Raw genomic sequence first — 4,542 nt, 5'->3', positions numbered from 1 at the left:
CTGGTCCGGGAAGCACTGGGTTCGGGCAGCGGTTCTGTACCTACCGGTTGCTGAAGGGGGCCAGGGGCTGGTGGATATTCTATCAAAACTTGCCTCCTTTCGTATCCAGACTGCCCAGAAACTTTTGTATTCCTGTGGACCCAGCTGGCTCGATACGGCCCGGTTGCTGCTGAGGAGAGCTGGGCGGATGGGTTATGACCGGCAGCTCTTTCTTTTGAGGACTGAGGATATGGACCTTTCTGGGCTCACGTCGTTCTACAGTTCTGTCCTGCAAGCGTGGCGGGTGATGACGTGTTCGAGGGCTGCAGGAGAGACTCCGGGGATGTGGCTCTTTGAAGAACCGTTGTTTTTTAATGATTTCATAAGTACTCGGGTGTTGCAATCTGCCAGTCTGAGGGCCAGTCTCAGGGAGGCTGGGTGCACTAAACTAGGTCACCTGATGAAGGTGACTGCCATCTCTGGTGAAGCTCTGAGACGGAGTAGCAACATCACCTCCATCAGACTCATCGATAGGGTGGTGCATGAGGTTTGTGCTGCCCTGGAGCAGCCTCAGCGATGCTGTTACACCCCGGTCCCTGTGAGCAGTGGAGTGGGGTTGTGATACAGTTTCCCCCTCTGTCCATTACACCATCTTGGGGGAGTGGCGAGGAGGCGGCCTTCTGCTGTCTTTTCTCGCCCCCCTCGCCTGGCCAAGTTCCAGGATGCTGGGAAGAAAGCACTGTATCATACCTGCGTAAAGGTGCTGAACCTGCGGTCTTTGGCTGGGCTAAGGGAGTCGAGGTGGACTGAGTTTTTTGGTCCTGATGGTTCCCCTGATCTGTCTGGCATTCAGATCGACAACATTCACAACGTTAACGTTAAATGAATCTTCCAACTATCATACAGCCCTAGAATGAAGCTGAAACACGGCCACTACCAATCTGCTAAACAGGGCAGAGAAGAATCCTCGACCTGAAAACAAGAGAAACTAACTGTAACACACTTGGAGGAGGCTGAGACACACTGAGTAGTAAGCCCTCTTCAGTCTGCTGCTGTGGCCATTACTGACCTTCGACAAAGCAGGACATGTTTAAATGTACTCAGTCTTGTTCTTTGGTTGTTCATTTGAAATAGCGCAGAGTTGCAGCAGGACCGTTCACGTAGGCCTCAACGCAGCTGGGATTCAGTTCTGAACTCCGGACATTTTTACTTAAACAACTGGAAATCTTTTGGTGTTCCACAGGATTTGCACCGTTGTGTCTCTCTTGACACATTACTTTACAGAAATAGATTATTTTCAGGGAAAGATACACACAATATATCAAATGACAAGATATAAAAATTCATCAAATTAATTTTGGGACTTAATAATACCGGGTCCCTGTGAAGTTTCAGCACCTTATTTCTCTTAGGAAGCCCAGTGGATGAATTGGAAATTCCAGTGTTATACACGTAGGGCTGGGCGATATGGAGAAATCAAATATCACCATATTTTGACCAAATACCTCGATATCGATACCGCACGATATTGTAGAGTTGACATCGGTGTTTTCCACAAAATTCACACAATGAGAGTTTTTATGAAAGCCATTTTTCCATCTTGAATTCTACTCTCTGGTATTAAATGAAAACATACCCATGACAAGTTTTATATTTAAATAAGATATATTAAGTATCAGTATTGTGGATATAAACTAAGTGGGTAAAAACAAATAATAGAACAGTTACACAGCTGTAAGTTCAGAAAATAATCTAATAAATAGATAATGCTTAAATTACTGAAAGGGGTGAATAACTAGACCAACATCTTTTAAATATGTAGAAATGTAAATTATTTCCGTAGCAGAGCTGCCTTGGTTTTGTCCGTATCTCTGTTATGATCGTTGTCGTTACTAACGCATTACGTTTAGATATTTATGAATAATTTCCAGTATTGTATTCTTTTTTGTTTTGCATACATATTTTTTTCCCAAGATATCAGTTTACTGTCACAGCAGAGTAAAGAAACTAGAAAATATTCACATGTAAGGAGCTGGAATCAGAGGATTCAAATAGATTAATTTAATAGTTGACACTAATCGATTATCTTTGCACTTCTGACACAGGAAAACATGCAGCTACTGTCCATTCTACATGAACGATCAAGAAACCTGAAGAAATACGACCTGAGGATGCATCACCTTCAACAGAGCAAGACGGTGAAGTAAACTGGCTGTCGTGGTTCCCAGGTAGTTCTGGAAACAGTTGTGCGGGTCTGGTTGGTGTTGGGGAAGCGGGCGTCGAACGGAGCCGTCCTGTAGTTCTTGATCTTCTCGTCGATCTGGTCCGACATCTTCAAGCTGCTGGATTTCTGCAGAACCAAATCCACAATCCATATTTAGTTATTTATTTATGGAGCACATTTAAAAACAACACAGTCAGAACAACATACAAAACACAATGAACGCAAGACAACAGAAGGACACAGTTTAAACAGCAAAATGATCGTAATATCAAAATGAACTGTTATAATGTGTGAAAAGCCTGAGAATAAGAACCTGTTTTTAGACAGGATTTAAAAACAGGCCGTGCAGAGCCAGCCTGATGTGTAACGCAATTAATTCCAGAGTTTAGGGTCTACTGCTGCAAGGCGCGGTCCTGCTCTAGGGTTTTATATATTTATATTCACAAAAGAAATATTGCCATATTGAGCATGCATATTGCAATGTCGATATTTCTCTGATATCCTCAAACATATAAAACCCAAAATTACGGGAAACAATCAAAATAAATTCATAGAATATCAAACAGGTTTTCAACAGGTGTATAACACAAGGGTTCATTTAAACTGACAGTAGGACCTGAATAAATAAAAGATTTTTTGGGGATAACTATGGATTCATTGTACAGTGTCTTGTGTGTTTGAGTTGAGTTGGTTGAAATCTTGCCCAATGAAATGCGGGTCTAAACTGATCACACCATCTCTCCACAAAATAAACTGAACATCACATACTTTTCGGTAGATTTTCAATATCGATATTGCACAACGTGATATTGCAAAAACGATATTTGGTCGATATATCGTGCATCCTACCTGTTCTCGGGACCACAAGGAGCAAGTGGTCAGCTGACCTAGTGACCTAGGGGGAGGGGGGGGGACATGTGTGTCAATAGGTCAGAGAGATAGGTTAGAGCTAGACCAGTGTGCTTTGTACGTAACAATACTATCTTGAAATCACTTCTAAAACGTACGGGAAACTGAAGGAATGACAATATGAGGGGGAAGAGATCTCACCTACGTCCTCTTTGTCAAAAGACGAGCTGCTGACCAACAGCAGTTCAAAATTTAAAATGTTGTTTAAATTCAACCAGCCACTCAATAGATTGCCACTGTCTCTGAGGCTGGTGAGTGAAGCAAACCTACCAGCCACTTGCCTATTTTACCAGTCATTTGGCTGGTGGATGGTGCTAATTATGACCCCTGACTAACAGGGTGTGAGCACACTGAGATCATAATGACACAGTCGAAAGACAGGGACCACATTTATTAGACATAAAAAAGACAGTGAGTCTGCAGAAAAGAGAGGGCATGTTTCACCCCCCCCCCCCCGAAACACACTCAAGAGCTGGGATAGTACTGAGCACCAACTAGTAACCTTTATCCTTTGCTAATTTTAAGCACTCTTGGTTAACTGGTGCCGAATTTACCAGATGACTCTACTGACTAGTGAGCTACCTTAATTAGCTCTAGGGGTATATTTAGCTCAAACTAGGATATGTTAAAAACACTCGAAAAACCAATGGAGTTCCACTGCAATGTGAAGCATGTTTGGCTAACGTTAGCCTGAGTCTGTAGTTATTCAGTGACAGCAAATATTTAAGCTAACAATAATAACCGTGAATAACTGTGAATATAACCTCAATGCTGGCTCAGAACAACTAGTATTAAATAACAACAAGCGTTAGCAATAATTTTACGCCGGTTCAGTGACGTTAACCTTTAGCTAGAGATAATATAGGCAAATTAACGTTAAGCCTGGTCAGGTGTCACTGAATTTACTGGACGCCTTTTTACATTTAACCAGTTTGCCAGAGATAAACACATACTAAGATAAGATAAATTAAACTTTCAAAACAATAACTACCAACGTACTGACGAAGCAGAAAGTATGTTATTCTTAGAAAAGACTTGTTCACCTTTCTCAGAGAAATTCCGCTATGATCGCTCAGTGTCCTTTGCGTCTGAAGGGCTGCTCACTCGCAGGGCATGCCGGGAAATATGAATGACGCGTGTTTGATAAGAAAACAGCAGCGCCCCCTGGTGCACTTTGAGGAGGTACAATTGGAAACAGCAGCCAAGGATTTGTTTTTATTATTATTTATTTATTTATTTATTTATTTTATTATTTTTAAACTTTACAACATTTTAAATGTTTATTGAACAATTGGCATCAGGAAAAAAAAAAAAAGTATGTAGGCCTAAATAAAAATTTAAATAAATAGTACATTTTCATTTCTAACAGCAGCCAAGGTGATCATAGACGGTTATAGAAATGGTACGACAAGATATCTAATGATGAGGAT

General features: G+C 41.4%; 1 long non-coding RNA gene across 1 annotated transcript; it reads right to left on the bottom strand.

The window, feature by feature from the left end:
• Positions 1-2,276: 2,276 nt before the first annotated feature.
• LOC116701789 (uncharacterized) lies at positions 2,277-4,251 on the bottom strand. The gene is made up of 2 exons (XR_004335004.1): positions 4,156-4,251; positions 2,277-2,329 (listed from the first exon to the last, which is right to left on the bottom strand). It is a non-coding gene; the product is annotated as an uncharacterized LOC116701789 (long non-coding RNA).
• Between the last annotated feature and the right edge of the window lie 291 nt (positions 4,252-4,542).

This window comes from Etheostoma spectabile, chromosome 14 (genome assembly GCF_008692095.1).
Source record: "Etheostoma spectabile isolate EspeVRDwgs_2016 chromosome 14, UIUC_Espe_1.0, whole genome shotgun sequence".
Lineage (NCBI taxonomy): Eukaryota > Metazoa > Chordata > Actinopteri > Perciformes > Percidae > Etheostoma > Etheostoma spectabile.
The sequence above is the reverse complement of the archived record's forward strand: the minus strand, read 5'-3'. Positions and strand labels throughout refer to the sequence as shown.